Source organism: Gopherus flavomarginatus, chromosome 19 (assembly GCF_025201925.1).
Source record: "Gopherus flavomarginatus isolate rGopFla2 chromosome 19, rGopFla2.mat.asm, whole genome shotgun sequence".
Classification (NCBI taxonomy): Eukaryota; Metazoa; Chordata; order Testudines; family Testudinidae; genus Gopherus; species Gopherus flavomarginatus.
The window spans coordinates 7,564,610-7,576,342 of NC_066635.1; positions in this window are offsets into that span (position 1 = coordinate 7,564,610).

Below are 11,733 nucleotides of genomic sequence, written 5' to 3' on the forward strand. Positions count from 1 at the left end.
CCAACAGACTCTGATCATTGGCAGGCGAGATCAAACCTGGGACCTCTGGAGCTTAGTGCATGAGCCTCTACTGCATGATTTAAAGCCACATGGCACCTAGCTGTAGCAGATTCATTAATCTCTAAGTGGTCTCAGTGCCACTAGAGGGGACAAAGCACCATACCCAAGAGCTGTGTGGGTTACATGAGCACAGTTCCTCCCTCTGGTGTGCATGGTGGATCTCTTCTCCATGGCATGTATTTCTGTTCACACCAAAGGGAGCTCTGCTTAAGGGTCGAGGGCAGACTATGGGACAGAGAACCATGCAGATAAGGAGTCTGCATATGGATCAGGGACACAGAGTGAAAATGATTTGTGGTTGTCAGCCTTGGGCTCCCAGGCTGGAGAAACAAATGACATCGTTTCTCAGCAAGGAGTTTGCTGCTGCTAGTGAGAGACTCAGAACTGGCCAATTTAGTGATGAATTGTATTTGGAAAGCAATCCAAGGGTGCTACATAGCAAGGAATGTGTCCCATGACCTCATCATCTCTCAGACTCACTCTCTCCCTACATTCCTTTCTGGGAGCTGCTCTCAGGCAATCCCAATGGTTGCTCTCATATGGCAGTGGTGGCAGCCTGCGGCTCTGGAGCTGGCTTCTATTTATCTAGCCCCCATCACCAGAGTATTTGAGTCCCTCACAAACCTGAATGGGTTAAGCCTAATAATCCCTCCAAGAAGTAGAGACTTATTATCCCATTCTTATAATGGGAGACTGAGGCAGGTCACTATTTTGGCCAGAATTATCCACAGAGCTCAGCATCCAAAATGGGGGCCAGGTTTTCAAAAGGGCTCAACACCCAGTTGGGCACCAAAATAACTGGCCACCTTTTCAGCAGGGCTCAGCACCCAACTTACTGTGTTCTTCTGAAAATAAGACCATCCGTGTCACCGTGGGAGCTGCTGGTTGCTGAGATCTTTTCAAAACTGGGTCTACGTGTAGGCGCCAAGGACTGGCAAAATCTGGATCTTAAGTTCTACTGAAGATTTGGCCCCATGTGCCTGGAAATTTGTGGTCTCCTGGGTCCCCAGTGCAGTGCTTTAACCACAAGATTGTCCAGCCAGAGGCCCTGTCAAAGCCGATTTCTGTCCACTCTTATTGCGTGGTACACGGTACGCCTCTCTTCTGTCCATCTGTTCTCTGGCCAGGGGCTCTTAGTCGGGAGCGGAAAGGCTCCACTCATTGTCTATGAATAGGAACATAAATGAGATTTGAATTGTGGAAGTGGTGCCCATGTCACCACATCCTACCATAGTTTAATCGTAACAACAACAAATAATAATTAATATGGATGTTTAGAAACCTATTCCAGGCAAATACAGGCAGCTTTTCTGTAAGTATCCTCTTTCCACCGTTGCAGCAGGGCCTTTTGTAAGCTCTCTGGGGCAGGGGCCAGGTTTTTGTTCTGTGTATACAGCACCTAGCACAACGGGATTCTGGTCCGCCACCAGGGCTCGTTGGCTCTATGGTAACATAAATAATAAACACGAATTGACCATTGTTGGGCTTTGCCATTGGGGCTTTTCAAATTCCAGGTCTATGCCATTCTGTTCCTGTGCCACCAACAACACTTCCTAGTCTTGCAAGACAGGCGGAGTTCAGGAGTAGAGACTCTCTCTGCATCTCTCTGTTGTTGAAGCTGATTCTTGATCTCCTCCCGCCCCCCCGCCTCCCCAGCTAAATAAGCAGAAGTTGTGGAATATCACTGACTTTATTGGTGAGCTATGCACATCTTGCACCCAGCCACGTGCCCCTTGGACAAACAAGAGAAAAGCAACACCTCCTCAGGTGATCTGTTACTGGAATGAGAAGACTCTTTCTGTTCAGTAGCCAGGGGGATTAGCTTCTGCCCTTCTAGCTGGCTGTGCCTAGATGGAAGCTGCTCTTGCTTCTGTTGTTACTCATGCTGCTTTTTCCCTGGGTACATCCTATGTCTCTGCTTCGCCTATTATTGGAGGGGCATTTGCTCTTGGGTTGTGCTCTGCCTCTTGGAAATCCTGCCTCACCAGCAAAAAGGGTAGAAATCATCCGTTTGGCTTCCCCTGTCTGGTCTCCCGAAGGGCGTTGCCATTTCTCTCATTCATTCCAACAGTTGTGCAGCCCATAGCTCACTCATAGCCTGGGTCACCACGCCTGAACAAAGCCAGGGCCCTACACTAGCAATCGATCCATTGGTTGTTTTCTGACCAGTGACAGTAGAGGCCATAGCTAGTTGCTATCTATGATGTATGGCCTCCTTCTAGATGTCCTGTCACCCACCCCAGAAAAGAATGAAGAAGAAGGCTCTCAGACAGCATGGGGTGTCACCAGCTATCTCAGTCAATGCTGTGAAGGGGTGAGTCAAAGCCTGATCCCGGGGAGTGAAGAAAGAGAGAAGGATGCCTACATACAGCAGCATGAGCCCATGGTTAAGAGCAAAGGCTAAAAAGCATGAAGAAACAGACTCTGGCAAGAGTCACGTGGGCGAAAGAGATTTTCTTGAACTGAATGTTCTCCAGGAGGGGAAAGGCCATGCAGTCACCATACAATTCCATTGGATACGAAATCCATTGTGCTTTCATGGTAATTTAATCCACTGAGTTGGAACTGGGTAGTTTGCCAGGGCTATTATCATAATCCCCCCTTTTCCTGAGTCCCTTTTAGGGAGCTGGGAAGACCTTGGCACTGAAGAGGCAGCAGCTGGTGTGTTGCTGTCTCGTACGCCATGGCAAGGGGGAAAGCACTGAGCTGGATGTTCTCTCCACGACAGTGATTTGGGAATGCCGCTAGTCTCTCTGTTTCTTTTCCTTCCTGTTTGAACCCAACACTGCCAGCAGGTCTTCATGAAAAACTTAAAGGTTTCATGCCACAGGACAAGCACAGCACGTTCTTTTCCCAGACCCCTACTGCGGGTATGTCATTGTGTGCAGGAGGCACCTCAGGTGGAAAACAGGGCCAGAAGACTTTCTTCCCGATCTTTGTGGAAGACCTGTGGGTGTCAGCACGTGGTGTTTGGTAGCAGAACTGTTCTCATGCCCGGAAGCCACACGTCCTTAATGCCATTGATGTGTATTGCTGAAATCAGTACTACGTTGTTTTAATATGTCACTGGACAAATGAAATGGCTTTTGTACGGGGCTGACAAAATTGCAACTTCTTGTCCTACCTTCTATGATTGCTTTTTGTGCAGTCAGTTTCAGAAGGACCATTAAACCTGATGCTTGACCAAACAGCTCCAATCTGTGTTCCCTACGGGTAAAACCCATCTTGTGAAGTGACCCAGGTCTATGCATTGCTTAAGACTTCAGAATGGGGCTTAAGAGCATCTTAAATGGTGCTAGGCCTATCGTTGTCCCTCTGCACAGGGGTGAAATTGACCCTGCGTGATCCAACAACCAGAGACTTTGCAGGCAGGACACTTTAAGAGTGAACATGGACTGTTACTGAAGGTCCTGCATGATTTTTGTGGAAGCCTTTTTATACACTGAACATCCTGTAATTGGCAACCTGTTAATGAGCATGTTGGATATATTAGGATAAACACCATGAGAGAGACAGGGTTTATTTAACCTATGCATGTGGGGAGGGTCTCAGAGCCCAGGCCTCAGGGCAATAAGGGAAGTTTACACTGCTGGTTTTAGCCCTGTAAAACAAGCCCCATGAGGCCAAGTTGACCTGGGCTCTGAGACTTGCTACCTTGGGGTTTGGTTTTTCTCAGTTAGATGTACCACAAGACTCCTGATCAAATGGTCAGGTGGGAAATGAACTCACATGAACCCTGGTCTTTTGTAGCTGCTTGTTTAGCTCTGTCCCTTTCTCAGAGGATTACTTTTTGAACTGGATATGGATAGAAACACTGCAGAATTCATAACCCACCTCAGGAACAATAAGAAGTTCCATCCGGTAAACCTGTCCCAGGCCTTATGAATGGGTACACGATGCAGTGTAGAGTAATCATGCTGGGCCCAAGCTGCATGAAAGGTGGATAGTCAGTGACACAGTTCCAACTGCCCCTGCATAGCAGAGCACAGGTTTCTGCAGTCCCTGTACACAGACTTCCTAAGCTAAATCACTTAGAAGTACAGTTTCCAATACCACACAAGGTAACAGGGTCCTTGATTGACTTTCACAATTCACAAAGGTCTCAGACACCCACTACCAAATCAAATGAATTAGTGAAATGGATTTCCTGCTGTGATTGTGGCATCCTGGATAAACTGTGCTTGTCGGACTCTAAGCCAGGGGTCGGCGACGTTACAGAAGTGGTGTGCCAAATCTTCATTTATTCACTGCAATGTACAATATTGCATGCCAGTTATACATTTTAATGTTTTTAGGTCTCTTTCTATAAGTCTATAATATATAACTAAACTATTGTTGTATGTAAAGCAAATAAAGTTTTTTAAATGTTTAAGAAGCTTCATTTAAAATTAAATTAAAATGCAGAGCCCCCAGGACAGGTGGCCAGGACCTGGGCAGTGTGAGTGTCACTGAGAATCAGCTTGCGTGCCGCCTTTGGCACGTTTGCCATAGGTTGCCTACCCCTGACCTACACATATGAGCTTGCAGGCTCAGGACCTTAGTCTGCCACTTGAATGGCTGTTCTCCACTCCCTAACCTGCTCTCTGCTGTCTAGGAGCTGGTCTTCGCAGAGATTTGCTACAAGTGTCACAGATTCTATTTTCCTTTCTGAAGAGCTCTAAAGACATCTCTGGGAAACAAGCTTGGCTACTTGGAGGGGCACAGAACACTGAAATATCCAGGCATATTGTATAAGGCTGTAACAGGCAGATATCCAACCACACACAGTAAATGCCATGGGGTAAAGTTCTCCTTCCCTGTTTTCAGGGCCTGTTCCTGGCCCACCCCACTAATGTTATCAGTATAGCACTCTGAAGTGGTGGTGGTGTACACTGCAATGTTCTTTACCAGGAGGTTGTGGTACTCAAAGCTGGGTCAATTACCAGATAACTATATTTTTACTCCTGTCTCTTTAAACCTGAGATTCTGCTCCCAGTCAGCAGCACAGCTGTGGTGGATAGGAAATGCTTTGCTGCAGGGGCTTGAGCTACCTAGAACATGTCCACTGTGGGTTGAGACTCCCTTGATTTTGCAGGTACTGTAACCTCTTTTTGAGTTTGTTATGATCATTTGCAAAGGTGATCAAGCTTAAGTAGGTCTCTGTGAAACTGAATTTGTTAGGCTCTGGGGAACCAACTTGTAGCAAGGTTGCAAAGTGGACAAACTGTGGCTGACTTGAATACTTACTGTATGAATCAAATGCTAAAGAATGCAAATAACTCTTTTGTTTATCATTAAAATTTAGTAGCAGTTTTAAACTAAAGGAAATGTATTGCTTATAGTCCCAGTGCAGTTGATACAAATGGTAACTAGATAATGCTGAAATACAATGTGTGGCTTGAGGATATTTGTAATGGTTGTAGGGTTAAACAGGTGTACAGGGAAGTGTTCTACCCAAAGCTGGGTAAAATGCCAGAGCTGTGTATTTTTAATCCTCTATTTCATTAACTCTGAGACTCTGTTCCAGGTCAGGAGCATAGCTGTGAGGAGCAGGCAGTGCTATGCAATGGCTTCACCTGTGTGCTGAGTTTGGTGCTTCCATAGAGGGCTGAATTTCCTTTGATTAGCAGCTGTGCTGATTAAATAGAGCTGCTTAGGCATTAGGCTCTCTCCCAAAGGGAGGAGGCAGGGTTGTGCTTTGAAATTCCCCCAGCAGAGCTAGCCTGGTTTACCTGGAAAGCATGCTGTGCCCGCTAATAGGATGGGCCAGTGTCCGTGCTCCCTAGTCACTTTGGAAGGCATTGACAGAATGACTCCAGGGCATCTACTTTAGGAGAGTACAGCTCTGCGCATCCCAAGTGAGGGGCTGTGCCAGCCAAGCACAACTGACCCCACAGTCTACATGTGAACTTACTTGAAGGGTCATATTCAGCATCCCCAAAGGGCCTGATCTGTTGGGTTTCACTTGGGTGAAAGTAAATTGCCTCGTGAGAAGCTACAGGTTACCTCACTTCAGGGGCTGAATTCTGCTCTATGCAAGTTTTGGGCTGGGTCTTTATCTCAAATATGTGGTGCATCCCTGGGGTGGTGCAGAGTTGGCACAGCCTCCTGCCCAGGCTGCTGGTGAGTGGGGAGCTGCTGCTGTGACGATCCCCACCTGCAGCGTGGTCCCTTGGGGGTGGGGAGGGGCACTGCTAGCCAGGGTACGAGTGGGTAATCCTGAGGTTGCTTGTACTTTCACTAAGTGCTGAATGGGCCAATTTTGGGGAGCATGAAGGTAGCATACAGCAACTGTTTTCCCCTGCCCCAAATCTGGTTCTGCACTGAGAGTGGCTTGGTCAGACCTGAGGAAGAGGCCTTATGAATCCAGTGTTGGCAAGTGTCTTTCTCTTCCCAGTAGCATGTTGATTAGAATATTCAGGCCCTTATATCACCCTGTGGTATGTATCCAGTGAAGCGTTTAGTTAGTTTGTTTGTTTTAACCATGAATGACTTTCAGTGCCCTGTTTAGTCAGCTGTATCTTATTATATAAAGTAACCCTCTGGCTTTCCATAGAACATGTAATGCTTATCACCTTCTTCCAGCTACTACACCTCAGTACACTCATTAAAGCAGCCCTCAATCACAGAAAAAACATTTGCAGTATTTAAGATCTCCTGTGTTTCAGACATTCACGTTGCTCTTAGTGTTGTGTCAATTAAACTACAGGGGATCAAGCCACATGGGCAAGGCCCTGGCTGGCCAGCTCTTACAGACAGGGTCCGGTGGGGCTTATGAAGCAGCATACCTTGCTGGTTGGATCGAACTTTTAATCAGTTCTTTCCCAGATGGTCCCTCTAGTTAGGTTTTAATGGATTGGTTGGTAAAGCACTGACCATGCAAAAGTCAGGGTGTTATAGCTCATCCACCGCTGAGTTCTGCCAATTCCAGAAAGAGCAGAGTACAAACACAACTCTTTTTTATATATGATGCTTGACAACTATTGGTACAGATTTCCATTGTCCTATATTAGAAGTAAACCCCTGTTATATGTGCATGTCTTTTCATAGATAAGAGGGAATGACTTGTGGTGTTCCATGTGACTAAGTTCCCTTCATCCTTTCCACTCTGGTACATCTATGGTGGGGCAGCCACAGACTGGCCCTGTATATCAGGACAGAAAATGAAGGGGACATAGCTAAAGGAGAAGCTCTGTTTTCCTTTTATATGGATCATTTTCCTAGTAAAACATTATTAGCTCGTCAGTCCCTGGCTCTTTTCAGACTACCAGCCATATGAATGCTCAGTGGGTTGTGCACACAGACAGAGGTAGACACATACCCAATGTACACTGTATGTATAAATGGCATATAAAGCAAGTATGCAATTTGTCGTAAGGAATTGCTGTATAACACAGAGGTACGTATCTAGATGGGACGTTATTGATGGGGCTTACCCTCAGTGACCTGCTCGATTGAGATTTTGATGTAATGAGGGCAAATACAATGTCTACTCTGGGTGCTTAAGTGGTCACATACCCAGGAGTGAGTTTCACCCTCCTCCCCCAATCCTGCAAACAATTATGCATATGCTTAACTTTGTAACCAACAACCATGAGTAGATCCACTGATTTGGATGGGACTACTCATTATAAAGAAGTAAGCATGTGCATAAGTGTTTGCAGGATCAGGGCCTAAAAGTTTCTGTAGCATGCACTATAACTTCTAAAGTCGGAGGCAGGCTTGATTCTGCTTTTTTTTTATTCCCGCATCCTCCCATAGTGCATTGGTTTTTAGTTTTTCTGTGTTGCAATTCCTGGATCAATTTCACATTGAATACTCAGTTCAATTTAATTTAACTAGTTGAGAAGAAAACTTCAGAGTTTGGATTATGTTTTGTTTTTCCTTTTGTTATTAAAATTGTTTCCTTGTACCATTTTTATGAATATTCCATTGCCCAATGATAGGAGGTGGAAAACGAAATTCCAAGACTGTCTTTTAAGGGGTGTTAATTCCTATGAATGTAACCAACGTAGTTAGTTTTTAACAGTTATGCAAGGAGATGGGAGATCATTCTCTTCTTTTGACTAAAGATCAACAGAGCTTTCTTATTATCCTGGCTCCCTTCTGGAGAAGAGCAGGATATTAAAGGGTAACTCAGGCTAAGCATTTCCTTTGTAGCCTCCCTGTTCACTTATGCCTACTGTTTTTTGACATCCTTAAAGGTGTTGTTTAGTCTGTTTTGGATTTACTTTAAAACAAATGGTTTTAAAAACCATTTCTTGGAGACCATGGAAATATTTACTAACCCCTTGTGATGAGAGGGGCAAGGTTTTTATTCTTCTGACAGGCATTCCAGAGCAAACGCAAAAGAGGAGGTTTTAATTTTTGCAGTAGGGGGAATCTCTACTTCAAAAAGCAATGTTTGTGGGAGTCAGGGAGTATATTAAATTTTCATGCACTTTCCTGGATTACAATGGGGAGCTCGGCAGTAGCGTATCATGTCATTTTTCCAGTGGAGAATCACTTAACTAAAGTACAACCCCCCTCCCGTGAACCAAAGACCAGAAAAAGGAATCAGTTAACCCCTGGAGCAATGAGAAGATACAGAATTACTGGACAGGAAAATAACCTTTTAGGCTAACAAGTCTGTCGCCTTGGGTTAATTTCAGCCCCACCTCCCTCCTTTGTCACTGTATCCTTCAGTCTCTGCCTGTTCTCCCTCTAGCTGTTTCTTAAACTCATTAATACCATTTGCTTTGATGGTCTTAAATTGTTGGCAACTTATTCCAGATGTCTCCTACTCTGGGTGAAATAGATTTATCTGAATTTCCTGTTTACCCTTAGTTGCCACATGTTTTTGAACCTCTTACCAGTCAGAACACTCCTCATTTAATTACCTGCCCCCTAGTACCATATTCTGAAATTTGGAATTACTTTGTATCTGATATCATCTTTCTCTTTTCTCATGGGAATAATCTGGATCTCTTTTACCTTTCCTTGTCACAAGTAGAGCTGGTTGGAAAATGTTGTGTATTGAAGCTTTTTCATTTCGGGGCGGGTGGGAAACAAAATGTTCCCAGTAACAAATGTTCTTAGAACCTAGACTCATCTTGACTATATTCTGCTGTACCTCTCTGGGACTGATGATATCCCAGGAACTTAAAAGTGGTGACAGTGGGTTGATTCTCCTTGTTAGGCTTGTCTAAACACAAAGGGGTACTGTTTTAACGACACTAACATTGTTAAAGTGGTACAGCCCCGATAATGTGGATGCAATTATACCAATATAGTTATTGGGGAATAGTCACACTGATCAATGGCAGTTACACACTTGGGAAGATATGTCCACATTAGGAAATTACACCACTTTAACTATGTTGGTAAAACATAACAGAAAATACAAGTACATAAACCATATAGAGAATGCCTTAGGCCCCAGTCCAACCAACAGTTTTATACATGCTTAACTTTACCACCGTGAATAATCTCGTTGAGTTTAATGGCACTACTCGTGCAGTAAAGCTAAGCAAGTGCATATTTGTATGATCTGGGCCTTGCTTACCCAGGGGTGGGGGTAAACGGGAATTAACTCCAATGAAGTTAATAGTTAATGTGTGTTAGAGGTGAGTTATGCATATAGTATCTGGATTAGGTGTGTAAAGAGTATATTGCGCAATGCCAACATTGTTTTGCTGAGCTTGTATACTTTCTTTGAGTCTCTAGACTGACTTGTGTGCCTTTTTGACTGCAGTGTTGTAATTGGCTGAGGCTGCCCTGGATATGGTAACAAAAGGCATTAGGTTTTGCATTTGTCTTGCAAAACAGCAAAAGTGATTTGTTTATAGATTGATCAGCTGTTCTATATTATGAACTTGCAAAAATGACTTTGGCATTTCCAAAGCAGTCTGGAAGCATGCCTTCCCAATCCCAGCGTTCTCCCCGTAACTGAAAGCTGCTAAGTAAGAGCCATATTTTCTGCTGATATAAATGGAAGTCAGTGGAGCTGTGCCCTCTTCCATAGGCAGAGAGTTTGGCCATAAATCTTCAAAAATGTCAGTAAGATTCTGTCTTGTGCTGAGAGAGTTCTGTGCTCAGTGTGAACATGGGATATGAGTCATTTCATCTCTAATGTAGCCTGGATAAGGACATCATTTGGTTTGCTTTATTTAAAAAAAAAAACTTTAGGGAAACTAATAATTTTGTATAAAAGCACAAACAACCGGATATTCCTGCTAGTTATGTCCAAATTCCCTAATCCTGCCCCATTAAAGGGAAAGAGGGGTTACACCTTCCAACATCTTTGCTTTGTTGAAAAAATGAATGTTGTTAAATTTTACAAAATGGCAGAAGAATGAGACAATGAAGCCAAGAAGAGCTTGCTCATTTTCTGCTAGATCATTGGGAGAGAAGATGGTTGGGATTACGAGGTGCATACCTGAGTGTTTGAAAAGCTTGAGTGCTGCACAGCGACCACTGATATCTCTTGTACAGTGGGTGTAATTCGTTTTCAGAGTTCTGCTATTGCATTTGCTTAGAGTGGGAAATCCTGCACATATCCCAGGAAATGTAACAACTTTGGATGCTAAGGACCTAATCCCCTTGCCAGTTTGAAATCAATGGAAAGACTCCTGTTGCCGTCAAACAGGAGTTGTGTTGAGCACTGTCATGTACCAGGCATGATGCAGTCTGGTAGCAGACAAGGGACCAGAAATCTTGGAAGTTCAAGTGGTAATGCACTAGGACTTCTCTTAGTATGATCCACCCAAACAAGTAAAATAATTTGCCAATCAGGAGGTAGTTTGGCCTAGTGGCTAAGACACTGGATGGGGAATCAGGAGATCCAGGTTCTGTTCCTGGCTCTGCCACTGGTTTTGTGTTTATTTCCCCCTTGCTGCCCGCCTTCCTCTCTCCTTGTAACTTCTCTCACTATGTGTCTGTACAGCACCTAGCATTCTGGGTCCCTGCTCTTAGCTGGGGCCTCTCGTTGCCACCATAATACAACTAACAGCATTTGCTTGCTTGTTTACTATTATCGTTTGGACCGTGCAAACACAATTAGTATAACCAATCCAGGTGAATAATACCAAAATCCCAGGTGTGGCACTGGGCGTAGAAAAGATACCTGCGTGTTGCTGCTGTTTCTTTCCTGTTGTGAATCAGCATGTACTGCCACTTCTCTGCCCCTCTCCTATTATGGTATCTGAAGCACTTTGGAACGAGACCATAGTTACAGCTGCTCCCCCCTTCTTCCTATGGGTTAAGCCACTAAACTTATCGGGTGCAGTCTTGGGTGCTGCTGCACATTCTCCAGGAAAACAGTAGTGATCCTGGCCCTTGACTAGCCTGAGGGGAATGCTGCAGCTGTGCCTGCTCTTCCTCTGAAGTATTGTTTTTGGGGCATTGCCACTGCTACTGCCAGAATCAGAGGCTCTAACTTAGCTCCTGTTGTTGTGGCAGCTGAGACAGCAGCAGCATTTTTATTTGTGTGTGTGTGTGTGTGTGTGTGAGAGAGAGACAGCTCTTTGGGCAGAACACATCAACTGCAAACGGGTAACTAGAAGGATTGTTCACTACATGTTTTCATTTCTTCTCTCCCCAGTCCCCCTGTGTCTGATCCATGCTGGTCCCCTCTCTCCTTTCTTCTGCTGTTTGCAACCTTTGGGTGGGATCATCTGTAAACATTAGGAGGTGGAAATTTTTGGCCCAGAATCT